A 27,951-nucleotide genomic window follows, 5' to 3' on the forward strand; every position below is an offset into this window, starting at 1 on the left:
TGTGTCAGTTGGGTACCTAGGCTAACTTTATTGGACTTACGAACAGATCGGACTTATGAACGCGCTCTTGGAACGGAACTCGTTTGTATGTAGGGAACTTACTGCACTTTAAAACACATTTTACAGTGAGTATCGTTATTCTAAGAGCAGATACATTTTCTTTGTGTTAGAAATTAGAGGAAGCAGGGTTGGAGGCAAGGTTTGGTGGATGGCTAAGAGGCACAAAGGAAGCAGAGAAGAGGTTCCGGCCAGAGAGGAGCAGACGGAAGCACAGAGCAGGTGTGGGGAGGGTGGGATTGGGGGCTCAGGGACCTACTTGTCTGCAGCCAAAGAGCACGCTGGGAGCCAGGGGAGAAATGTCTCAATGGACAGACTGAGTGGCAGTTTGGGAAGAAGCTGGAGTGTCGGGCAGGCTGGACAGGATGCGATAGCTGGCAGAGGAGCCGTGGCAGGTTCTCGAGTAGGGGGACAATGTAATGCAGATGCAGCTCCTGAGTTCAGGACGGCCTGAAGACATGGGGGCCTAGATGGAGGGAGAGGAGGAATCACTGACAGTAATGGGATACAGAGGACAGAGATCTGGGGCTGGGAGGCCTCTGGGAATGAAGATCCAGCAGGACATCCTGTCTGTTCCGTTAAGAAGGGAAAGGCTAGGACCAGCCAGAGGTGCCCCCCATTTGCTGGCCTAAGAGACTGAGCACGTGCGTGGCCGGGCTGCCACTGAAATCCACCAAGGAGGAGATCTATCTGATCTAGTGGTCCAACAGACAGAGCCTGCCTGGAGCTGGGCTTATCTGGATGGGGGAAGGGATGAGTTCCCAGAGAGACAAAAGCAGGGGTCCGGGAAACTGGCCTCATCCTTTGAGGGCTGGAGGAGAAAGAGGGTGAGAAAGCAGGAGTCTGAGAGAGAGGAAGGAAGCCTGCTGCCCCCTCCCAGAAGGCCAAGAGAGGATAGCGTGTCAGGGAGGGTGATGGCAGTGATGAGACAGGGGTCACCTTTGACAGGTGGGGCTCAATGTCATCCTAAGAGGCCAAGAATTTGTACCCTGAGCCATGGAGCCACTGGGTATGGTGATGGGACGAGAAACAGAGACCCAGACCGAAGCTGGAAGGAGCAGCTGAATCAAGACTAAAGTTCCTTTTAAAAGACGGGAGATTCGATAAACAACAAGGTTCTCCTGTACAGCACAGGGAACTGTATTTAATATCCTGTGATAAACCATAATGGAAAAGAATATGAAAAAGAATGTATATATTTGTATAACTGAGTTACTTTGCTGTACAGCAGTAATTAACACAACACTGTAATTGAACTACACTTCAGTAAAAAAATAAATTAAAAAATAAAAAAGGGGAGGTGGGGGGCTTCCCTGGTGGCGCAGTGGTTGAGAGTCCGCCTGCCGATGCAGGGGACACGGGTTCGTGCCCCGGTCCGGGAGGATCCCACATGCCGTGGAGCGGCTGGGCCTGTGAGCCATGGCCGCTGAGCCTGCGTGTCCGGAGCCTGTGCTCCGCAACGGGAGAGGCCACAAAAGTGAGAGGCCCATGTACCGCAAAAAAAAAAAAAAAAGGGGGGGGGGAGGTGGAAGTGATAGAAGTGTCTCTGAAGGCACAAAGGAAGAAGGCTCTCAGCAGGAATGGCAGAAACTACCGAGACAAAGAGGAGAGAGGGGGAGACAGGCACCAGGAGCTGCTTAAGCTTCTCTTGCGCTTCCCCGGACTGATCTCCAGAAGCAGGGTTGTAATTCTCACCTCTCCGAGTTCTGCGTTAACACGTGTAAAATGCCTGGCACAGGAGGCAGACAGTGTGTGGAAGTGGTTGTCACTACATGGAAATAACTAGAGAAAATGATAGAGAAGGTGGTAGACCAGAAAGTGAATCGGGAACCAGGTGAGACCCTCACCTAGGAAAAGAATGCAAATGAAACTAAGTTTGTCTGTGCATGGAGCCCATTTACCACCTGGCATTCAAATCTGGGCGCCACTGAACAAAAAGGTATCAGAGGTTTTGTGTATGTGACACCGAGCTCTCTGCCGGGGGCTGGACAGGGTGGCCCCTTATTCTTCTGATTTTCAAAAAACTTGGGTCTACTCACGCCCAGATGAATCAAAAGCCTCCTCCTGGGTTTGGATTCAAAAGCAAGCAATGCTGATACACAATGAATGCATGAAGGATGCTGGGTATTTGTCAGGAGATGGCTGTTTGGAGGCTGTGTGTTTCCATGACCTGAACTGGGGAGACGAAGAATAGCTATAATCCCATGGGTGATGGTCTCCTCCTAGGCCAAGCACTTCCTCCCATCACTGGTCCCTGGGGTAAGGCCTCGCTAGGTCCAGGAGGCTGGCTCCGACCAAGGAAAAGAGTCAAGTTGAATGGCACCTATGGAAAGCCAACACGTGCCTCTGGCCAATTACTAACATCTCAGCCCAAACAACGGGGCCAGTGACCCTCAGCTGATCAGGCAGCCATGGCTGTGATGACTGCACAGAGGCAGGTCACAAGAAAGAGCTCTTCCTGGCCATCCTGTTTCTAGAATCTCTTCCCTATCTTATCACTCTGTGGCTACCTCGGTCATCCTCCTAAAACATAAATCTTAAAACCTGCTGATGACTTCCTATGGCCAAGACCACCCGAGCCCCTTGGGTGGATATGCTCCCCATAATATGGCATCAACTTTTAAATTCTCCTTGACCTTGCCCTCTGCTTGCTGGTTTCTCAATGGGCATTGCTCTTTCATCCATCTACACTTTTGCATCTTGGCACACACTGTCCCCCCTGCACGGGACATCTGTCCTCCTCCCTTGTCCAGCTGGTGATCTCCTAGTCACCCTCCGAGGCTCAGGTGAAGTTGTGCCCTCTCTGTGAAGCCTCCTCTGACCCCCTCCCCACAGACCCCCATTGCTCCAGTCCAAGGTCAGCAATCTGTGCTCTCACTAGGCACAGGCAATGCTGGGTTCATTTGTGAGCTCCTCTGAAGCAGGAGGTGTCTCCTGCATCTCGCCACAAGGCTCATAAGTGTTCCGAGGTGCATGAACAAGTCGAGACCGCCTTAAAGCCTCTCCCCCACGTGAACTGACTCGATGTCTCTGTGCCCCAGAAAGCATGTTCCAGGTGCCACAGCAAAACAGTCACACCTCACCCCTTAAGTCATCCTCCACTATTGTCTCCAATACTCAACATCTTCTCACTTTTGAAATTAATTTTAGGTTCGCTAGGCAAAATGATACGAGGAGGATGCCTGGCACATTTTCGACACCATGTGAATGTTAAATGGTAACCGTCAAAAGAAGACTAGAGTGTTTGCTTCAGGACATATGCCAATAGTTTGGCTGAGATGGGAAACAGCATGTCCTCCTGCAACCGTCTGGCTGAGAAAGGGGCCGGGGCGAGGAAGCAGCTCCGGGGAGAGTCATCTAAGGAACCCCAAGCTCCTTAGGGCTCAACTGAGAGAGGAAACAGCTCGCCCACTCCTACCCACTCTCTGCAGAAGGTGAATTCTGCTCACAGTTTAGTCTGAAGCTGAGCCTCAGGGCTATTAAATTAAATGAACCTCCCCATTCCTTCCTGCCAACCCACCAATTAAATGATTAGAAAGTGTTCAGCATCACTTAGCTAGGAATCTGTGGCACACAGATTTTCTAAAAGATTCAAATTCAATATTTCAACACCATTTCAATTACTCTCTGTGTTTATACGCTTCAAGTTCTTCGTCCCTTTTAGTACCTAAGACACCTTAGCTCCTTGGGCTGCTGGGGTTCCGCCTTCTAACACTAGGCACGTGTGGGAAGGATGGGAAGGGGTGGCGGTGCCTCTAGATGAGTGTGGTAGCCCTTCAGATTCTGAAACTCTGATTCTAATCACATATATACATATATCTTCAGAGAAACCTGACTGTCTCCATCTGCATTCAAAATATACCTGTCGAAAGGTGATATAGTTCATCTCGGGAGCAAGGGCAGACATTCAAAGCAAGGAAACCTACCACTGCTTCCCCCTGTCTCTGAATGCCTAGTGTACAAAAGACTGTACGATTTACTCTGCTGCTCTATTTCAGCTGATTTCCTAAGAGTTCTGCCCATTTAGCAAACGTGATTTGGCTCAAGCGCTGAAGTCTCACCTCCAGAAACAGGGCTTCCAATCCATGGTGCCGGCAACTATTTTTCACACATCATTTGTGTCTCCCTCCCTGGCCCTGCAAGGCCCGCTGAGCAAGATGGACGCCTGGGATAGACACCTGCCGAGTGATGGAAGTACGCCTACATGACACATGCATCAGCAAAAAGGCTGCTGGGAACCAAGAGCTGTCACACATCCTAGGGAACCTGAAATAAATTCAGTTCTCTTTCTTGTCCAGGGTTGCTATGAAGAAAGGGCTAGCACTAACATTTACTGAGCCCCTCTGTAGGCTGGACATCCCATTCAATTTAATGCTCCCTGCAGCCCCGTGAGATGGGCATTGCCAAGAAGGAAGCAGGCGGTCTGAGGCCAGCTGGGCCCAGGCCCGACGGCCTGTGGGGACAAGTCAGGTCACACACCCAAAGGTCTAGGAATTGCACTGGAATCAATTCTGCTGTCTGTCAAAATGCAGATTCCCAGGCCCCATCCTAGACCATGTCCATCTGACTTTCTAAAAGTGGGATCTGGAAATGGCCATTTTAAACAGCTCCCCCTGACGCTTCTGATGCACACTGATGTTTGAGACCCACAGCCAAACGGCGGAGATTAAAGAAGGTTGATGCCCACTCTGCTCTCCCTGAGAGCCCCCCACCTGCCATTATCAGCGGTAATTACCCTACTCTCCTGAGTAGTTAAGATCAAGGCACAGGCAGTGGTGGAGGCGGGTAGCATTGTCCAGGCACCACCACGCCCTCTTTGAACATCACTGCACAGGAGGGGGACCACGCAGGTCCGTGGGGGAGGATGGCGCCAGTGTCATTGTGGGCACTGCTCTTAGGACACAGCGGCTTTGCAGTTCATTATTTACCCACTGTATGGCCAGATCCCAGGAAGGAGGCTTCCAGGTGAGGAGACTGACTCACGTGGGCTTTCTCCTTCTGGACTGCCTGCCTTCCGCACTACCTTCCTCTTTGGAACTGGAGGCAGATATGTGCTTACTCGCGTCTCACCCTGGAATACTTCCTGGTACTGCAAATTCAAACGCCCGTTAGCAATCAGATCACCAAAATCCACCAACCTAGCAGGATAACCAACACCTGGATGGAGCCTGGCCTATTCAAAAAAACGACCTGTTTGCTTTCATGAGTACATGTCTTCTTTCGAGACTGTAATAACTGTTATTTTTGCAAAGATTAAGGCATATGGAGATGTAATACTAATATTAGCGAAGCTGGGTATCAAAATTGCATACATCCTTCCAGCTTCTACATCCCCATGCGTTTTCCTCTTCCACAGATCACTTTTTTCTGTTTGCAGAAGATGAGTAATGATCTCTCACATTTGTACGAAACTTCACCATTTGCCAAGTACTTTTATTCACATTAGTTCGTATATTTTCCACTGGCCAGCCAGGGAGGTTGCTCTGACTGGGATCATTATCTCCACTTTAGAGATGACATAGGATTGGAGAGATAAGGTAGCACATCCGTACGCCCAGCTCTACCTGTTCCCAGAGAGAAAGCAGCACCTGAAGCCAGGTCTTCTAGCTCCAATACACTTTTCTATGCTGTGGCTGACCCTCATGGGAAGCTCGTACTTATCTCCAAATAATTTTTGCAGTGAGCAGGTGCCATTACTGAATGTGTGAGGTTAACTGCTCTTCTCACTACTTGGGACACTAGTGGTCCAGGGGCCATGGTAAAGGATGGACCATCCTGTCATTAAACAGAGACCCAGGTGATAGTGTTGAAGTCGAGACTGCTGGAATGCTCACCACCAGGCTGCTATGCTGGAAAGTAGTGGTGGAAATAAAACACAAAAGCTGAGAGAAAGAAAGCCTTGTGCATCAGTAGGTCCAGGAAGCCTGATAATGTTCTAGCAACTGAATGAACTGCTGGAGCAGGGCGGTGTGAGCTGCGAAGTTCAGGTCTCAGGCTGTGTCTTCCAGTCAGTTTCACACCGAGAGTAAGAATGAATGAGAATGAAGTGACATGATGGCATGCCTTTTGGCAACTCAAAACAGTTGTCGTAGCAATGTCAGGCAGGACAGCTTCAGAAATCTGTTAGGAATTTGACACTGGGGGTGGAGGGTTGAGGTTGGCAAACAGGACCCATGCGATAAGTTCTAGGTTTAGTGGTCTAGAAACTGACTCCCTACATATGAAAACATGACTTTATTATTGAGATTTTAGTTGAAGGAAGCCTGGATTTAGAATTCATAATTTGGGTTGGATAGCTAGCTTGACCATTTCTTAAAAATGTCACCATGTACCAGCCTCTGAGCCTTGGGTTCCTATCTACTCACGAATGAGTCATTTGGGGGGTCTAATGAATAATGCATGAATTTCCCCCAACTCAGGCCAAAAAAGAAAAGACAGTTTGGCAGTAAAATACATCATTTGGCATAGACATGATTACCAAAACAACATGTGGGTGAAAATGTCTGTGGATCTTAAAGATAAAGAGGATGGTTGTAAGCAACGGACAGATCACAGATAATCAGGCTCCGAGGCTTATAGGATACAGTCAAGCATCCCAGGTCATGTTGCTACAGTACAGGCTCCGTGGGTACGAGTTTTGTTTTTTTGTTTCATTTACTGCTGTGTCCTCAGCACTCAGAACAGTGGGTGGCCCCTAGAAGGCATTCCGTCAGTATTTGTTGGAAGGTGCAGCCTGCCTCCAGTAGACCTGTCTTCCTAGAGGTCAAGTTCTAATGCTCTGGTGAAGGAAGACTGTAATTTCACCATGAAATCTGGGCACTTCCCAGCACAGCAAAGGTGCAAAGTTACCAACCCACACAATCACAAGGGCTGGAGGAAATCTCACAGGCTGCCTGATCTCATCCTTTCAGAGAGGATGAGGCCAGGGTGGTGAGTTCCCAGTTACATAACTGTTTAGCAGCAAAGCTAGTACTTGGAGCCGGGAGTGGTAACTGAAGCAATGCTATTTTTTTTTTTAATTAAAAAAATGAACTTTGGCTTTGAACAAGGCATATGGCTCCCTATCAAGGTACGTGAAAAGGCTGGATTAATTAATGCCTCTACCCAGATGGGAAGGATACAGGGCTGTCATCTTCTCAACCCAAGGACAGTCCTCAGGAGCTGAAGCCTCTTAATTCTTGGCTCAGTGGAATTTTTAGTGAGAGGAGAAGAAGTACTTGAACAGAATCATTTAAAAGCCCCAGAAGGTTTCTCGGATACTAAACAGCCTTTCTTCAACAATAGGCTGGCAGAGGAAGTGCACAGATTAGATTTCCCGGAACAAACTCTCAGACTGGCTTTAAAAATTAGAGAAAAATGCTCATCAGGCCAGACCCATTTGGGGTTTCATGAAACCCAGCTGGCCTGAAGGATTGTCAGACGCGCAGGAGAAATCCAGAAAACAGATGGGCGTCTTCCTCTAATTGCAACATGGCCCGGGGAGGTTCTACAGTTAGCGGTGCTGGTCCAAGCCTCCGGCAGTGGCCCTGCCCCCGTTACACCCTAGGAGACGGTGTTTCAGCAGAGGCCTCAGACACACCTGGCTGACACCACAGGCTGAACTAAGCACTGCATGAGCATCTCTCCCTGACAGTGAGCTCAGGCTGGGGACCAGCTTCCAGGACCTCAAACTGTGATGTCACTGGAAACTCTTGTCCTCTCCCACCATCAGCCCCTCTATCCCACAGGCTCTGCCGACAGCACTGAGCTACAGCCCCACCCCAGGGTAAGGAAGGAAGCAGACCGAAGACCCTTTGACTCTTTTTTTTTTTAAAGTAGTTTCTTCACTTTTTTAAAACGTTAATTATTTCCATTTATTTATTTATTAGGCCACGCGGCATGTGGGATCTTAGTTCCCTGACCAGGGATCGAACCCATGCCCCCTGCAGTGGAAGCGTGGAGTCTTAACCACTGGACCACCAGGGAAGTCCCCAGACCAAGGACTTTTATGGGTCAGGAAGGGACCCTGGATGAAGGCAGGCACTCATGCTGTCAGGAACCTCTCACGGATGGGGCTTCTCATCGATGGGCCTCTGCAAGTGGGGGGACCCTGGCGGTCTGGGGCTCCATGCGTGTTAGAACTCACTTCCCATGGTAATTCCGGGCTGTCCTGGACTGAGCTCCCCAGGGGCTGGCAGAACCCAGCCCTCTGGCCTCCACCAGGTGCCAGTGGGAGCTAAAACCAGACAGCGGGCAGACTGGTTCCTGGTTCTCCCACAGATCACTCCGCCCGACTGAGAGTCTTCTTCGAATGCACAGTTCTGTATGTGTATATTAACTTGAGTTTGTATGTTTTACATTTAAACAGATCTGGGTTTCGAGATCCCTTGGGGCCACACAACAGGGATTTTTACCAAACGTAATTCCGACAAGGGAAAAAGCAAAGGAAAAGAGTGACATTTCCCTCTGGCAAAGTTTACCTTTGCATCACTATCAACATAACATTTATAGCACAGATGGAGTTTTATTGGCGCCATTACCAAGCTGGTCTTACTTCTTTACACAGCTTCATCGAAGGGCCTCCAGGGACTTTTGAGGTCCCCTGCTTGGCCAGCTCAGGTGTGGGAGCCTAGTGGATGGTACCCTTTGGGGCTGTTCCGTGCCCACAGGACTAACTGGCCCAGTCTGAAAAACCATGTGCCTGGGAGCCCATCCTGGATCCTCGGTCCCGTTCTGCACCTTTAACTCTGACCTTGGACAAGCCACTGAACCTCTCCGAACCTCAGTTCCCTGGGCTGTAAAACATGGTGACCTCATTGCATTGTGGTGGGGACTAAATGAGAGAGTGGATGTAGATCACGTGACACATCACAGGCCATCCAGAAGTGACAGTTAGGGCTATTGGTATTAAAGCAGAGATGTAATTGATCAACGGAGGCCTTATTCTCACTGGACCTTTTAACAACAGCCATGTGCCACTGCTGGAGGGACCGGGGGGATGAGACCTCCCCAGGTTTGAAAATGGATGAATCCAAAGGCCACTGTCATCCTACCTGCTCCCCCCATCCCCTGCCACCTTAGACCCCGGTGACCCCTTCCTCCTCTTGGAAGAACTTTCCTCCCTTGGCTGCCAGGATCCTGCATGTCCCAGCCTCCCCAGCTGTCCCCTCTGATTTCTGGCCCAGGTTCTCCTCTTCTGCCCACTCAGCTAGGGAGTGCCCCAGGCTCCCTTTTTCACCCATACCCACTCCCCGGGTCACCTCATCCAGCCTCGCAGTTTTAAGCACCATCTCTACACTGATGATTCCCAAATTGACGATGGAAAAAAATGGGGAGAACATAGCAGTGCTGGGTGGGTACAGTTTTGGTGTAGGTGGAGCGGGTCTCATGGAGATTGGGACACGTGGGTAAGGACTTCAAGGGAGCGCGGATAAGCCATGAGGTTATCTGGCGAAGAGCATTCCAGACAGGGTAGCAAGGGCCCAGGCCTGGAGCACACCTGCATACCTAGGAGCAGAGAGGCTGGGGCCTGGCTCGGACACCGTGAGGGACGGTGAGGGGTGCAGAGTCAGTGGGGCTGCAGTGGGTCGCATAGAGTCTTGTCAACTGCTGGGATGAATGCGGCCTTTATGCAGGAGGGAGAGCCATGGCAGGGTGCTGAGCGGAAAAGCGATGGGATCTGATGGCTCCTGTGTACCCTGTTGACAGTGGGCTGTGAAGAGACAAGGAGGATGGGGGTGGGAGGCTCCATGCAGGAATGTGGAGGGATCCCCGGGGGCTGGGAGCAGGGGGCAGCAGACTGCTCTAAAGGGAACACTGACAAAGTGTTCTCATAACTTCTCTGTGGAGACTGGGGGATGGGAGAAGTCAAGGGCCCCCCCACCCACCCCGAGCAACTGAACGGGTGGGGCTGCCCTTAAGATTCGCAGCGCTGCAGAGACAGCAAGCATGGCGGTGGGGGTCAGGCGCTTCTGTGTGGACATGCTAAAGTATGAGATGCCTCCAGGACACCCGGATGAGTACTTCCCCTGACACCTCAAAGCCAAAATGCTCAGGCATGACTTGTTTTCTCTCGTCTCCCCCTCTTTCCCCACCCTGACTTCCTATCACAGCCCGCCAGCTACACAGACTCGAAATCGCGGAGTAATTGTCACCACTTCCCCGTCCCTTAGAGGTCCAATCCAACCAGGCTCCCAATCTTTTATGGACAGCTGCTGTGATGTTCCTCAAAGCTGTCTCCTCGTCGCCTCTCTGATTTGGTCTACATCCTCCTGATGGCTTGCCAGGAGTATCACAAAAACCTTCCAAGGGGCCCCCGCATCTGCAGCTGTTTCCCACTCCAGCCCACCGAATCACGACCAATCACGACAGCCAGAGCTTTCCGCCAAAAACCCAGAGCATCTCTGCTACTCAACAGCTGCCGGTGGTTCGCCCATCATATACATAGTAAAATCTGAAAACCCACAGCCTTCTCCAAAATCCCTCCCTTCCAGCTTCAATGCTCTTCATGCCCTCACTGACCCTTTATTTATTCCAGGGTGGTGGAAGCACAGCACAGCCCTGAGACTCTCAACCTCAACCTCTCAGCGTTCCCTGTGGCTACTCCCTCCACCGAGGACACCACGCTGAAGCCCCCTCTGGCTTTAGGACTCTGGGGTCCCACATGCTCAAGGAGCACCCCAGATGCTCATGATGAGATTCATCTTTCATCCTCACACCTGGCCCCTGCTGTGCCCCCTTCTCTCCCCTGGTCACATGCCTGCACACGCCCTGGTCCTCTGGGTTTGAGACAATTTTGGACAAAGTGTAACACCAGCCCTCTCTTAGGGAACTATTTGGGGCCCTAGAAAGTGTTTATCGTCAGATGGCCGCTTCCAACCAAACAAAACAGGCTCCTGTTCCACTGTGTGCTACACAAGTTCTTAAAGGTTAACATAATTAAACACTTTTTCTTTCTTAGGGAACTATTTGGGGCCCTAGAAAGTGTTTATCGTCAGATGGCCGCTTCCAACCAAACAAAACAGGCTCCTGTTCCACTGACTGTGTGCTACACAAGTTCTTAAAGGTTAACATAATTAAACACTTTTTCTTTCTTTTCAAATTCTTTTTATACTGCTATTATTTCTCCCCCCACTCATCTCTTTGAAAACCGCCCCCCCCCCTCGCATTTAGCTCCTTTAATTTTTGTCTTATTCAAGGCTCCATCGACTTCCTTTGTCTTTCTCTTCCTTGCCCCTGGCTTTCATCTGGGGCCCTGGCACAAGCAAATGAGGCCCCAGCGGATCCTGGGACTCCTCTGTGCAGAACATTTCTTTAAGAAGGTAACGGACATTCGCGATGTTCGTAAAATGCTGTCCTCACGTCCCTCCGTCACAGGGCGTGACCCAGCTTGGACCAGATGCCAAAGTGCTGCTAGGGGTGCGTGTACCTAATTCCACAGGCACTCACTCCAGTTATTCACAAAGCAGAATTCCATAGGTTGGCATCTCTTTTTCAAAGTAATCAGATCCCTGAGCAAAGGATCGCATTTCCATGGTACCATTCAATACGTCTCCAGTGTCCTTGGAACGTGGGCGCAGAGAGGTCCTAGTGGGAGCACAGGAGAGGCATGGCTTGGATTTCATGGGGTTGTGGGTTCTAACCTTCCTCTGCCGTGTTGGGTGTGACTCACTGCATGAACCTTCACCCTGGCAGAGCCTCCGTTTCCTCACCCGTAAATCCAAGGTCTGCGAAGAGATGACCTCGCATACCCTATTAGATCTAAAATTTCCTAAATTTTTTACCCCTGAGGGCAGAGCTCTTCAAAGTTCACATTGGATTCCTTGGTTCAATCAGCAGTTGAGGTTGTTAAATCTTTTTTTTTTTAATTGAAGTATAGTAATTTGCAATGTTGTGTTAGTTTCAAGTGTATGACAAAGCGATTCAGATTCTTTTTCACTTATTTTCCATTCTTTTTCAGATTCCTTTCCATTATAGGTTATTATAAGACATTGGTTATAGTTCCCTGTGCTATACAGTAGGTCCTTGTTAAATCTTTTTCAGGTGGGATGGTATCGACCATGCTATCTACCGTGTCTCTGGCCTGGAGTGCAATCATACTGGCCTAGGCCCCGCCCACTGCCCCGCCCCCCTCCGCCCAGACTATGGAGCTCCTGCTAGAGGTGCTCTGGAAGGTGAGGAATCCTTCACTGTGCGTCCCCAGGATGAAATTTTGTATTTTGCAAAGGTCTTTCCCCCCAGTATTTGTCTAAGAAAAGGATCCATGCATAAATCTCAAGGCCAGAGAAGGAAAAATAATATTCAACTGTGTCTAACCACACGGCTTTTGAAGACCAACTAACCCTTTGGGACATTTTGCAGAATAAAATACACAGAAAAGACTCAACAGGCGATGGCATTTAAATTATTCAAAGGAACATCATTAAAGAAAACTTTGCTATGCGGGTGGGGGCCTGGGCACAGCACGTGTTCAAGATAAATGCCCAATTCCTCTGGGACTCCTGTTACCAACTGCTACAAAATTATAGCCAAGAACATTTTATTAGCGCAATAATGCACCTTGAGAAGTGTGACTGAGCATTCAAGCTGCAATCCTGAACCGCTCTGGGGTAATTGACCTGTGGCCTTTCAGCTCCCAGAACTCTTCACCTGAGCTATGAATGTGCCTGATTGAACCATAGCTCTTTTTACCTTTCATGACAGCAGATGGAAGAGTTCTATAAAAATGTATGAAGGCAGGTGAGCAGGTCTCAGCTAGAAGAGGAACCCAGCTCCTTGGGGTAGAGACCATTCACCTTTCCTTTTAACAAAATCTATAAAATAATTCTCTTATACAGTGTCAGCTCGACTGTATCTATGTGATTGAGGGAAAATAAAATACTGGAAAACAACAGACAAAAATATACTTTATCCCTGGGGTGTGGGAAAATGAATGATTCTTATTTTGCTTCTTAGCCTTTATGATGTTTCCCCATTGTCGATGGGGAGTACGTATTCTTTTATGTGAAAATATAAACATTTTTCAAAAACGAGTATTCACACAGGTCTTTGCCCAGGCAAATGAGTACGTTTAAGCAGGTAAAAGATGCAAAATGGAGAGTTTGTATACCAACACTTACCAAGCCCGGTATAATGCCTGCCTTTGTCCAGTGCGAATACCTTTAATCCCCAGAGCACAGGGACCCTGCTCACCGCAGTGTAAGGGCCTGGCCGGAGGCAAAACAGTCCCTGACGGCTGTTCCCACATGGCCAGAGATGAATCCTAAACTTGGCATCCTCTGAGAGTGAACAAGGTTTCTTTCTTTCTACTGGTCAGAGACCTGAGATGTAAATATTTTAGGCTGTGGAGAGTTTGCAAATAAACATCTTCCTCTTGAAGAAAGCCATCCAGTGATTACAGCATAACCTTCCCAGAAGGGATTCCGTTTACCGCCTCCTTAAGAAATTACTTGGCAACAGGATGTAACTTAATTATTTACTTAAATGTATGCCCTCTGGGGCCTGAAGGAAACAGGGTATTTTTTAAGCAACAGACAGTTTGGGGAGGTGGTTTGACCGTAGGTCAGGCTTTGATGTTGAAACACACACACAGGTGCACACATGCACATGCACGCGCGCGTGCGCGCACACACGCACGCACACATACACACACACACACACACACACCCCCGAAGCAAGAAGTCAAGATCTCCTAATTGATATGCCAGCAAAAAGCAAAACTCTCTCATGTCCAGATCCTACAAAAATCCCTGGGAACGCCAAACTTCTGGCATTCTGCACTTGGCCTGGGGAGAGATGGAAAAAAAGCCCCAGTTGCAGCATGTTCTCGACAAAAATTAGAAGCAGTGACTTCTCTGTGGAATAAAATCCGCTCGGAAAAAAAAAAAATCGCTCAAGTCCTGACCATTCTAGACTAAAAATTTTATTGCCTACTTGAGCTGTTTGAATATTGCATTACATCAAATAGCCCAACCATCTTCTTTCTGGGTTAGAACATTTCCCAATTTGGAGGGCGGGTATTTGTGTCTTTTCCTCTTTTTCTTTCCTTTTCTTTCTCTCTTTATTTTTATTTTATTAAAAATGTTTGGACTTCCCTGGTGACGCAGTCGTTAAGAATCTGCCTGCCAACGCAGAGGACACGGGTTTGAGCCCTGGTCCGGGAAGTTCCCACATGCCACGGAGCAACTAAGCCCGTACGCCACAACTACTCAGTCTGCGCTCTAGAGTCCACATGCCGCAACTACTGAGCCCACGTGCTGCAACTACTAAAGCCCATGTGCCTAGAGCCCATGCTCCGCAACAAGAGAAGCCACCGCAATGAGAAGCCCACGCACCACGAGAGAAAGCCCGCACGCAGCAACGAAGACCCAATGCAGCCAAAAATAAATTAAAAAAAAAAAAAAAAGGTTCCCAGGGCCTAGAACATTGTCTGATGCTGTCGGCTGCCAGTAACCATTTATCAAATAAATACATTTGCTGAGTGGAGCGTGGCAGGAGGGGTCCCGTGAGTGTCAAGGAATGGAGACGTATACCTGTTCCGGGAGCCAGAATCCCAAAGCCAGGTTGGAGAGACAGATGTCAGCACTGTGGCTTCCCCATGGTACTAACGGGGTCCAGAGGCCTGGGTTCTGGTTCTGACTTCACCAACTCCCTCCTTGGAGACTTGAAGCAAATCACTGAGATTCCTTGGATGCCTGCACCGTTACTCCTGTCATTCTGGCTCCATCATCACCTGACGTGAGATCGGTCAGCTTCCCACACCCTGAGCTTTCTCTCCTCCTTCCACTGGGCACTCTGCGTCAGCCTTTCCTTGGTGGTACCCGGTGTCAACAGCTACAAGTCCGCAGAATGGACTGGTCTTCTGCCCACTTTTAATCCTCGGCAGAAATTCCCCGGAAGATAGGTGGTTTGTGCAGGTTGAGAAGAAGGCTGTGATGGGAGGAGCCAGTAGAGGTGCTTCAATGTCCTCATTCCCTTCATGGACTCCACTCTCCAGTGTCCCTCTTGCCAAGGTGTGGCTTACCTGAAAATTTGACTAAAAGCCAAGATGCAGAAACGTACACTTTGCAGTGGCTCTTGTGGTTTCCACTCACTGTTGGAACAGGTGAGGTTATTTCTCGCCATCCTGTGCATGATCTGTTCCTCCAGCCTGGGCCAATGATTTAGCTTATATGGAAAAGTGTGCCTTTCTGTTTTCACTTGGGTCATGTGTAGAAAGGCTGAAGAACGCAAAGCAAAAGGAGACTCCTGTGGCATTCCACACCAGAGGTCTTTCCAGACCAGTGTCAACCCATTAATGAATGCTTCAAAGGCAAGTTCTGCAGCTACTGTAGCCCCTGGGAGGCAGTGTAGCATCATGGTCAAGAGCATGGGCGGTGGGGAGGCAGAGAATTTGGGGTGAGACTCCTACTCTGCCCTCGCAGGCTGTGCAACCTTGGGCACGTTGCTTAATCTCTCTGAGCCCCAAACTGAGCAAACGCGATATTGGAAAAACAATGATAGCAACAACTTCTTTAGATGTGCGACCCGAGGATTATGGGAGACCAGCTACAAAAAAAAAGGCCTTAGCCTGTGTCTAACACACAACTTCTCTCTCAAGAAATCGAAACACAGTACTGTTGTTTAACAAGCTCATAAGGCTATTATGGGAAAATTTGTTAGATGTCTCCAGGAAATCGTATCTTGGGCATCTATTTGACATAACAGCAACCTTATCAAAAACGTAAAGCATTTATTTGACTTTGCTTGTTTTTAGAGAGCTCGTGACAACTCCCAGTAATCTTCTATCAAAGCTCCCATCTGTTTACTAATCCACTCCAGACATTTGCAGGGAGTGCTGCCACTCTCTCCTGTGTATTGTCTGCTTTCAGATCCATCTTTTCCTGCTTAATAAAAACCATGACAACTTTCCCACCTCCTTTGCCCATCTCCCTTTCCTCATTCCTCCTGACCCTTTTTAAAGGACCAGGGAGCGGACCTATGTGTTCACATCTCCAAATTCTCTAAAAGGAAAGAGTAAGCAGAGCCCTCAGAGAGCCCCTTGCTCTTTTTGTAATTGCCATGGACTCCGGTTGCTTTGTGAACCTGTCTGCCCCACCCTTTTCACATTAAGCTGTCCTAATCAATGGGAAAATAAAAGTGAAACAGGAGCGTGCAAGCTCCACTTTCTCTCTGACACATGTTAAACATACTGCCTGCTCTGGTCATTCCTGTGCCCTTAGAAACTTCTTAAAGACTCAGAAGGGGAAGAACCCAGTCAAAGAACCAACCAACGAACAAAAATAAACAAACCCCTCTTCTTCTTCCTTAACCCCATTTTGCAGACGAGAAGACCAAGGCTCTTGTCCATTGCCAAATCTATTAAATCCATCACATCGAGAGGTGCACCTACTCAGGCTGTAGTTCCCCTGCTCAAATTTCCTAATGATACTAACTCAAAGAGTCACTGGAGCCAGAGTCCCCATCCCCATATATGGTGACTAGTGGTGGACACTGGCTTGGGCGTGAGCATGGCAGAGAACTACATCAAAGCCTCCTCTGCTGGACGCGGGGCAGAGCTTCCCAGAGGTGCGCTGGCTAGGGCAGAAGGAACAGGCAGAAGGACTGAGACATGCAAACAGTCAGTGCAAATAACGGATCACGCTAGCCCAATAAAACACCATTATGAAGTAATTAGCGGTTCATAAAATCTGTTCAGTAACTTAGAAACCTCTGTCCCACTCTTTTAAGCCTTTTCTGCTGCTAAAGGGCCCTTGGGAAATATTAGCTCCTACTCTGCAATGAATCACACGGCGTCGGCAAGGTGGCTAGCAGCCACTCACTTAGACATCCTTCCTGCTTTTCGGACTGAGAAGACGGTTTCAAGTCACCCCAGTTGAAGGGGAATATTAACAGGAGACCATGAGAGGATGGGCAGGGAAAAGAAGAGAACTGACAGTGGCCTGAACTACAGCCTTATTTCCCTCCCACGTGCAATGGGATGGACCTGCCTTTCAGAATTAGGTCAAAAATTAGAAACCAAGAATGTACAGGGCCTGGCCCAGTGCCTAGCACTGTTCCCAAACCATTGGTGGCCTCCATCAATATGTTTGCCGGTCATAGTAGCATTGTTGTTTATAATTCTCATGCATTCATTGCCTACAACGTCTCCCTCTATTCTTCAGAAGAACCCTATGAAGTATCATCTGTGGCATTAAAATAAGAGCCTAAGATATAAGGACCTGGCTTACCTATAAGCTCATAACCTTAAGTCCTTCTTGAATTTTAACATCTCTTGGAAGACAAAAAAATCACTCTTATAACACAACAAAAACACAAAACACTTATAGCTAAAAAAGCTCTGAAGAAACGTAACTTTCAGTTGGGCAGCATTAATATTTTCCTAAACATCCCAATGGATCTGAGGCCTAATTTCCTTGGAAGACTAAGACCTGGTGGTTGTGAAGAGCAGGGGAGCCAGTCTCAGCCAGGCACTTCTAATCACAAGACTGTAATTAGTAGTAGACATGAGTAGAAAGAGAGATTCTGCTTAAAGAAATCACTGTGGGGTTTCCCTGGTGGCACAGTGGTTAAGAATCCGCCTGCCAATGAAGGGGACACGGGTTCGTGCCCTGGTCGGGGGAGATCCCACATGCCGTGGAGCAAATAAGCCCGTGCGCCACAACTACTGAAGGCCGCACAGCTAGAGCCCGTGCACCCCTATGAAGAGTAGCCCCCGCTTGCTGCAACAAAAGAAAGCCCACGCACAGCAACAAAGACCCAACGTAGCCAAAAGAAAAGAAGGCACTGAGGTGAACCCTGCCCATGATATGTAGAGTGGTGGAGTTACATCATTTTCTTTCATTTTTTTTTTTCATTCATTTTTCTCACCCATCAGGGGACAGACCCATGCTCTGTTCGGGGTCCTGCAGCCTGGTAGACTCACACTAACTGCTAACCAGGCATGGCGGTATGCTCTGGGAGCCCACGAGGCAGAGGTACCACCAGGGAACAGGCTACCCAACTGATTCACTAGATGATTCCAAAGACTGCACACTAGGCTCTATAGAAAACACATCCTCCCCGCCACCACTGTGAATGCAAAGAAAAAGATTTCAGCCCCAAAAGACAGAGCTCAAAAGCCATTCAGGGTAAGGATCAAGGGATACAGATCCAGCTTTCATTGGATGACTTCCTGACGGAGGAGGGTAAGATCTGTCTCCACTTTCAAGGCTGTTTATTAAACATCAGTCTAGCTCCTTCACAGCTCTACTTTCTGAAAGCTTCAGTTTTCTTCTCATATAGATTAACAAAAGATGAAAAAGAGGAAGAATTTTTTTAAAAAAATGCGGTGAATTTCAATCCCCTCATCTTGAAAACAGAACCAGGCTCTCAGTTCGGCACAAATGTGGCCATTTAGGATACAAAGGGCTACTCAACTTTTTCATTGTATGTTCTGTAAATAACTGTAGATTCTCTTTAAGCTGAGTCTTATTCTCGGGAAGCTGCAGAGAAGCACCGAGAAACCCTTGAGAGGCCTTAGCATACTTACCTCCCAAACCCTCATGTCACACTTGAAGAAGCCGAGCCCCAAAGGGCACATCCAGGTCCTGGTTCAGATTCTTCCCTATAGTTTGTGTGACCCTGGGCAAGCTACCCAACGGCTCTGAGCCCCCTCTCCTATAAAATGAGCAGGTTTGCTGGGATAACCACCCACTCAGCGATTCCATGATTTCTGGCTATTTCCTGCAATCAGATCCTCTCTCTCAGCTCTGTTCCAGGACCTACAACTCCAAGCTTCCCTGGAAGGCAGGTCAGCACTGCACGTTTCCCACTGCCCAGCATCCTTCCTTCTTTGGCAACCTCCTGGCAATTCTTGAAGCCCTGGTTCCCATGTCATCAGCAATTTAAAAGATACACTCCCTGGCTGACCATGCAGTTAGTCTCTCCCGTCCTGTCTGTACTTTTCATGTACTTATCACACTGTTTATCAAAGCAGCTTTTAACTGTATGTTTGCAGTCCTGGCTGTGGCCCCTGAGAGCAAGAGACCCAGTTCAAAGAGAGACGACGTGAGTAAATCCTTGGTGGATGATTTCAGAAACAAAAGAACACATTTATTTAATTTTATGTCTTTTCTCACAGGCACCTAGTAATAAGGCAAAAATAACACATTTTGAGAAAATTACCACTTCGACAAGGCGTGAGCTTTTTCCTCCATCCCAGGACTTCCCACACTTTAGAGCAAGTGGGCTAAGGCCATTAACGTCCTTAAGAATTTTATTAGTGACTATTTACTAGCGACTATTACCCTGGACCCTTACTTTGTCCCCACCCCCCTCCCCAAGGCGCTACCCTTTTGAGATAATCACAGGCACAGGCCTTAAAACATCCTGACACTTTAACAGGAGGATGTGGCTTGGTTTTGTTCCCCAAACACAATCGGTCTCATGGGCAAGAAAAACTATATAGCTGGAGGCTAAAAATAATTTTGGAAAAAAAAAAGCACCTCTGAATATCCAACTTCCTTTGCTAAAAATCTCATCCTTTTAAAGTCAGGAATTTCTCAGCATCATTTGAATATTACTAGACTTTTTTTTTCCCTTCCCCTTAAGGGCTCATCAGGATTTTATGCCAACGGATGGGAAGCCTGGTTTCAGACAGGATTTCCTGCTTCATCTCTACACCTTCTGGTTCAGTCTAGTCCCAAAGCAATAAAATGAATTGACTTTGCCTTCCTGCCACTCCCAGCAAGTGTGAGGCTCTCATTGTAAATTGGCTTTGGTCGATTATAAAAACCCAGGTGTTACTCTAATAGATGGCATGGAAGGACGAGGAAAGGGGACTCTGACACTCTGTCTTCCACTGACTCCCTCCCTTTCCCTGGGTTCCCCAGCGCCTGCTTCCTTGGAGTCGTCGTTAGAGTGAAAAATGATGTATCTGCTTATGTGAGCATCTCTCCGGAGGGGAAGCTGCTTCAGGGCCGGGCTGTGTCTCATTCATTTCTGTGGCCTTAATCCCTGGCACGTGTAGGAGTTCAATAACTCTTTGATGAATGAATGAATAAAAACCGTGCCTTTGATGCTGCACCACCCAAGGTACAGTAGACTTGGGCCATCCCAAAATGTAAGGATGCGATGAGGACAACAGGCACCCCAATCATGTTGATGACCACGGGATCGTGGCTGCCCTAGGTTGAGTGCTTGCTATGTGTCTAGGAAAACCCATGTATTACCTCATTTAATCCTCACAAATTATTCTCTGGGGTAGGTACCATTTTTAGCATCCCCTTAACAGGCAAGGGCTATGGTTTGGAGAGAATATGCAATTCAGGTGATGTCACACATCCATGGAGCCAGTATTTTTTTTTTTTACTGTCATTAAAATCACTTCTGATCATATATGCCAGAAATAATGAAATGATTAAAAATGGTTCTAAGGTGGCTTGAGAGAATATATATTTTTGGAAAATGCTGCCCTGTGCACGATACTACCTTCTGGGTTTGCTAAATTCTCCCCTGTTGAGCACAGTGATAAGATGTGGAAACAGGTCTCTTCTGAGCACTGATGTCAAAGAGGAGGCAGCTGGGCTCATGTCACCGGCCCACTGTGCCAGCTTTCTCTCTGTTCGTGAGTGTTGGGTAGGGCATGAACTGGACCAACCCTCCCTTCTTCCTGTCGACCCTGCTCGCTTCCTTTATCAACATCACCCCCACAGAATACAACAGGAAAGCCAATGGTGGACACAGTACAAATAATAAGAAAATAAAACTTGACTGCTTTTCAAAGCAAGTTAGCCCACAGAATCTGCAATGTATTTTTTTTTTTTTTTTTTTTTTACTCTCCCAGGGCAGGGCTCATGCCGGCCAGCCCACACGGTTTCTGGAATTTAGTATTTCTGCCAAATCAATCTGCTGAGATGGGAGTGTTAACTCATGGAGCTGACAGATTTCAACACTGTTTCAAACCAGAAGCTTCAGGACATGACAAAGGTGTGTGCTATGGGGAGAAAGAAATACCGTCTGAAGTTATAAGTCTACATGGCTGGTAAAAAACGATGTAATTAGAGAGTAGCTCGTGTCCCGGACATACAACAGCTGGGAAAATCTGTCCCTGCCCTTGGATCCTGCCCATTGTTTTCCCCAGGGAGGTATCCTGGGGGAAACAATGATAATTGGGCAGCAGCTCTTTGGGTGCATGCTCTCTCAGGGTCCCTGCATCCACTCTCTTCTCCCACAGGATCTCGTGTGACCTGTGCTTTGGGGGTAGAGAGAGGGCACAGTCCTCACTGCCCTGCCGTGAAGACCACTATGACCCCTGCGTCTCTTCCACACCTGGGCCCGGCACCACTGGGACCTCAGGCCTGCCCCACAAGACACCTGATAGAGCCACCAGGCAAAGCAGAGCCATCCCACGACGAGCAGGAGGGGTGCATCCTCCCAGACAACAAGGGCAGGCTTTCCAGGGGCCGCTGATGGGCTCTGTGTGGAGCTGACTCAGACAGGGGCTGGAGGCCACCCTCATGGAAAGGGACAAAGGCCTCCCTTTCCTGCCTGCCCATAGAAAAAGGAGGATGCTTTTTCTATGAGAGAATCGTCCTCTCTGACCCCAACCCCGAATCTCTTCCAGCAAACTCTCGGTCATCCCTCAAGGCTCAGCTCAAACTCTTCTTGCTGCCCTGTGAGCCCTTCAAACTGCATCAGCACACCTGCACCTTGGGATGGGCTTGGCCACAGCAGTGACTAACAAAGTTTATAAATGAAAAGAAGCCTCTAAGGAAAAAAAAAAGAGGGGTGGGTTGGTGGGGCTCCCATGTATTGACCACCGATCAACGAGCTAGATGCCTCACCTGATCTGACTCTCCATGAATTTCATGAAATCCGTCCTCTCATTATCCCAAGTTACAGATGAGTAAACTGAGGTTCAAGAACGGTCGAGTACATAGCTTGCCCAAGATCACAGAGCTGTTAAGGGGCAAAGCCAAGGCTTGAAGGTTTGAATCTCACACCTGGTGATACAACTTCCACTGTATCTAGTGAGATATAGTAAGCAAGGCCACCGTGGCAGCGCCAAAAGCAGCGGCCAGCAGATGCCCATCCCGTTAGGAACGGCGTCAACCCCTCCCAGGACACGCACACCTGCAGCCTCGTTCATGAGGCACACTTTCCTACTGAAGATATACAGTTCCCAGAAGCAGTTCAGCTGGAGCGCTCTAAATATAGCTTCCTGGGAAAAAAAGGTCCCTGCGCAGCGCCTTGTCCCCAGGCCGGGCACAAGGGGAGCACCGGAAGCGGCATCAGATGCTGCAGTCACGATGTTGTACCTGAGGGGCACCCAGGTAGCACCCAACAGCTGCAGTGGCTGAGCACATAGGATCACAGACCTGTGCAGTAGGAATGGGGAGGATGCTGGGGGGCACCCTTGCCCTCAGACTCCCCGGCCATCAGGCTCTTCTTTGTGTTTGCCCAATCAGGTGCGCCCACAGGTGAGACCCAGGCTGCCCCTCCAGGTGCTCCTCTCTCCTGCCTCACTTCTCCTGCTTCACTCTGGCGGCCCCGGCTTACCTGCCAGAGTGAGGTCGGGCTGCCAGGAGGCTGGTGAGGGTACCGATGTAAACCCTGCTGTGAAATTCTGAGCTGCCAACTCTTGCAGAAGGGGAGTGGCCGAGCCACAAGGGGCTGGCGTCCTGCTGTTGCCCCTGACACCACAAGCAAGGCTTGTGAGGGCAGGAACGTAAAGCAGGCAGGAAGGAGGTGCCAAGCCTGTGAGGAGCACCCATGGCCGCTGCTCTGAATCCCCTCCAGGGTCCCTGCTGTCCTGCTAGACCACCTTGCACAGTACCGATGTAAGGAATGATGCTGACAGGAGCCCCTCATCCAGCAAACGCAAGGGACCTGCTCAAGGTCCCACAGCTACTTAGCAGCAGAGATAGTAAAACTGAAGCTCTGACTCCCAGCCAGCACCCTCCCGACTACACCACCCGCACCCCGTCCTCAGGCCCGGCCTCGCACCTGTCAGCATTGGCCTGTGCCTCTTGGTTCCCCAGAGGCTTTGATCCCTGCCACTTGGCTCTGCGTTGGCCCTGGTACAGCCCTGACCCACATCACCTCTCCGCTCCACCTCTGTGGTCTCGGTTTGGAGGCCCCCTCCCCTGCACATCAGCCCCCCAACCCGGCTTCCCCACCCATCACCTGCTTAGCTTCCCTCCTTCAAGAAGCTCCCATTCAGCTTCTCCAAACCTTGCACTGTCAGGGCGTCCCTCGGTGTTTCAGCTAGTTCATGTGTGTCCCGGGCTCACCCACCCTGCTGGAAGCCTCCAGCCCTCCAGCTTGGTCTGGTGGAACGAAACCCGCTTCAGCATCCCCTGTGGACTCTGTCCAGACCATCCGTCGAGGAGCATCACGCATCCCCGTGGCTCGCTTCACCCTTCACTCTCCCCTGATTCCTGAGCCAATGCTCCACGAGGGTCCCTTCCCTCCCCAGACTCCCACTTGCCTTCTCTCACCCTCCCCCACCAACCGCAGCCACCGCCCTCTCATTGCCTGTTTCTAAGAAGACGGTGGCCCTTTGGTGCAAGCACCCCTTCTCCGGTCCTTTGCACCCCCAAATATTCACCTTTACACCCATTTCTTCTACTGCCCTGTCTCTGAAAATGACAATGCCTTTGCCCTTCAAAGGATAAACTCCCTGCTCACAAGCATCTTCTCCAGAACACACTTCCTACAGGACCCCCTTTCTCTCCAACCTGTTCAACACCAGCTTCTTCCGCATTGGGGAACATAATTTGGTCTCACTTCCAGCTTTGGAAGTTTGGTGACCCCTCTGCATCCTTTTCTAGACTTTTTTCACAGCCACCCATTCTTTCCCCATCCCCTTAACCTCTGCTCCTCTGACTCTCCTTTTCCTTCTTCGGCCCATCACACCTGGTGTTGAGTAGCTGACCCTCTGCATCCTTTCCCTCTACTCTCTTCAAGGAAGTGTTCTCCACTGTGACTATGTAAGATCCACACTACAGAGGAGATTTTCAAATACACACCTCAGTCTAACCTTTCCTGTTGCTTAACTTCACTTATCTCACCTTGAGATATCAACATTCAGATGCCTGTTGCCACCTCAAATCCACCTGTTCAAAGCTCATCCACTATCTTCTCCTAATCTTCTCCTCCTCCTTTTATGACTGCGACTCCCTGTCACACAGTCTCTGTGGGCTTTGCCCTCAGTCCCACCCTCTCTTGCTCTGATAAATCTCTGGAATCCATTCCTTCTCCTCCATTTCCACTGTGACCATCCTGATTCGGGCCCTTGTTGATTCATCCTTTGAGCCATGCAGTAGTTCTTCCCATTGGTCTCTCTGCTTCCCAAGTCTCTGTCACATGCTGCAAACTACTGCCATGTCCACCTGCAAATGCCATAGAATCCCACTGCCTAAATCCCACGGGGTCGGGACCAGGTCTTTTGCTTGGCCTTCAAAGCCTTTCCTAGTCGCATCCCACAAACCTGCAACATCAGAACGTGGTTTGCCGTCTCCCAGCCTTCCACACCTGGGCCTCTTCCACACTGTATTCCTGTCCAGAATGTTCACCTCCCTCCTTTGGGCCAGACAAAATCTTCTAAGGCCCAGCAGAAACTTCCTCCCTGGAACTACCCCAGCCTGAAATCCTTTCCTGCCATCCTTCAACCCTCTAACAAGCAGTGTCATTTCAATTCACTTGGCCATCACTCACGTGCCAACTTATCCTAGCTCTGCTAGCAGCCCTTCGCTTACATTTTATTTCTCCAACTAAACTATCAGCTCCTGCCTTCACCACTTTTCACGGCCACTGTTTGAGAAGCCATCCCGCCACGAGCTCCGCCCCCACCCCCATTCATGGGCAGAAGTGATCGGGCACCCCGGGCCCACCAGCGAGCAGGGACTAGACTCAGTCTTACAGCTGGAATGCAGGGGCAATGCCCCAACGGCAATGGCACCCTGTTTACCCACTACCTCATGGCTGAGTAGAAACCTGGGCTTCTTCAACTTCCTGCTCACTTAGCACTCTGGCTCTCCCCTGGGGATGGAAGCTGCCCTGGACCCCAGCCTACTGGCATGACATGTGGAAGACTCCATTTAATGGCATTACATTTACCAAAATGCTCATCCCCTGGCCCAGCCCCCTTGAGGATAGACCATGCTTGTCCTATGCCACTCCAGGTAGCTCTCTAACCTGGAACTAGACATTATTGCTCCCCTGACTTTTGAGTATCTCCTGCTCTCCGAGGCATCTGTCTGTCAAACCTGGTTAGACACGGAACTCAGTTGGAGTGCATCAACCCTTTTGGGGCCTGCACCATGGACAGTGGGCCTTTTCCCCGAGGAACCTACCACCCATCAGCCAGGTCTGTTTCCTCCATATCAGCTCCTGGCCACCTCCTCCTCCCTCTTCACCAGGTCATGCTGCTGAATTCCCAGCATGCTTTGGGCCTGAACCCCTCCCACCTTCTCCCTCTACAAAGAAGGACAATGTCCTGTAAGTTTCCATTTCCCTCTCTGCCTCCAGCACAGAGCCTGGCACACTAGGCATTCAGTAACTTTTGTAGATTTGATTTTTTTTTTTTTTGGCTGCGTTGGGTCTTTGTTGCTGCACCCAGGCTTTCTCTAGTTGCGGCAAGCGCGGGATACTCTTCGTTGTGGTGCACAGAGTGCGCGGGCTTCTCACTGCGGTGGCTTCTCTTGCTGTGGAGCCCGGGCTCTAGGCACGCGTGCTTCGGTAGTTGTGGCTCACGGGCTCTAGAGCGCAGTCTCTGTAGTTGTGGCAAACGGGCTTAGGTGCTTCACGGCATGTAGGATCTTCCCAGACCAAGGCTGAACCCGTGTTCCCTGCGTTAGCAGGCGGATTCTTAACCACTGCACCACCAGAGAAGCCCTGCAGATTGGATTTTTGAAGGAAAGTGTCTGAGGGGCAAATGGAGCAGACAAGGTAGACGCTTCAGCGCCCAGGATGGAGGAGAGGGCAGGTTTGCGTTCTCCCGCTGCTCTTGAACCATTAAGCCTCTTTTACTTAGAGCTGCTTGAACACCACTTAAATAGGCCTGGCTGACTTCCTGTTTACAGAGCCCAGGGCAAGTACAGTTCAGTGCCCATAATAACAGTAAATTATGGCTGTAATTTAAACTTCAGGCCTGGAAGGAAACCCTAATCGTAGGGGCTTCTCACCCCTGGAACCCTCCAAAGAGTGCCAGTTTTCATTCCAGTGCTTTCCCGGCCTCTTTGCACCCACGCTTCACATCCGTGCCTGTGTGTTTGGCTCACACCGGGGTTGCGCTTAGAAGAGCCAGCAGGTGGCCAGTTGTCCACACAGCCCGTGAACTGTGGGAGCTGGAGGAAAGCTGCCCAACAGCTTCTTATTTCCCTTCCTTTTGCTTGGGAGGCAACAAAGGCCTCCCTCCTTTGGGCCAGACAAAATCTTCTAAGGCCCAGCAGAAACTTCCTCCCTGGAACTACCCCAGCCTGAAATCCTTTCCTGCCATCCTTCAACCCTCTAACAAGCAGTGTCATTTCAATTCACTTGGTCATCCCTCACGTGCCAACTTATCATAGCTCTGCCGGCAGCCCTTCGCTTACATTTTATTTCTCCAACTAAACTATCAGCTCCTGCCTTCACCACTTTTCACGGCCTCCCCCATAGGTTTCTCCCTTGCCAGGTCCGAAGGGCAACATGCTGAAGCGTTTGCCTGGATTGGGGGAGATGAGGACGCCTCAGCCTGACTCTTTGGAGCAGGTGACGGAAAGATGGAGCAGGGGTACCAAACGAGGCTTCCGCATCACTGTTTCTATTTGGAGGGAGCGCCTTCAGCGGCCAAGCCTTTTACGTGCAGTATCCAGCTCCATCTCTGCCGGGTCTCTGTCACCCGTTAGGAGAGCACTATTCTTATGCCATTCGACAAGGTGAGAAGCTAAGGCTCAGAGAGGCTCAGCATCCTGCCTAAGGTCACAGAGCTGTGTGGGGCAGGTCCAGGAATTAAACCCAGTGTGTCTGACAAAGTCCAAGCCCTCCCCTAACATCCTCCTGCCACCATCTTTGAAGGTCCTTTTGGGTGCCTCAATTTTATGATGGGTCTATGTCTCGGCTGGATTTAAAACCAAGTAATGAAGTTTGATTATGAGTGGCATTTTCTGTCTCACTGGAAAATGACCTTTCGCCTATTCTTAATAGTTTAGGTCCTCGGCTGGCAAGTACAATCCCACTCAGATGGTGGCCCGGGCTTGCCTCACCAATTAAGGGCTCCCTGGAGCACACTGGATCATAGGAACAAAACACATCCTCCAGCCTTTTGCCACAGTGGGGTCTCTGCCCTAGAAGGCCTGCAGGGCTGGGATCGGATCTCACTTCCCTTTCCATCATGGCAGCAGCCAACACAGCCCCTGGCCAGAGCACAGGCCACGCATCTTGGAAATATCAGAGGAGCGCAATACACTTGCTCTCTAGCAGCGGCGTTTGTGTAACACAAGCCTCACATCCGTGAGCCTCTACATTCCCATCTGTGAAATGGGAATAACCACACCAAACCCACTGCATTGCTGAGAGAGCTGAGTTAATGATGTGAAAGAATTTCAATCTAACACAGAACCAGAGGATATAAAATGCAGAACCTCATGCTTGTGTCCTCCGGAAAACAAAACTGAAGGACTAAGAGACTGATTTCACGTAAATGCCTGACTTACAGAAAAATGATAGCATTGGAATTTTCTCGATGACCATTACTTGTCTCCTATCAACCTTGGGAAGTCCTGCCAGAGCCGTGAACGAGAGATGACCAAGGGTGGGCTGGCCTCACCAAGTGGGCTGAATTGAGCTTTGTTTGTGCTGCTGGAATGGTTCTGTCTGCTCGGGAAGTTTTCAAGGCTGGTCTCTGTTTCTTTCTGATTTTAACTGACTCGAACTTGAACTCTCCCCTCGTTA

General features: G+C 49.5%; 1 protein-coding gene across 2 annotated transcripts in view; it reads right to left on the reverse strand.

The window, feature by feature from the left end:
* The window catches only part of SLCO3A1 (solute carrier organic anion transporter family member 3A1), a gene marked incomplete at both ends in the record, with an annotated part of 317,248 nt that overhangs the window by 118,779 nt on the left and 170,518 nt on the right, over positions 1-27,951 (reverse strand). The gene's annotated exons all lie outside the window — the stretch shown is intronic.

This window comes from Leucopleurus acutus, assembly GCF_964270905.1.
Source record: "Leucopleurus acutus genome assembly, chromosome: 1".
In the NCBI taxonomy this organism is placed as follows: Eukaryota; Metazoa; Chordata; class Mammalia; order Artiodactyla; family Delphinidae; genus Leucopleurus; species Leucopleurus acutus.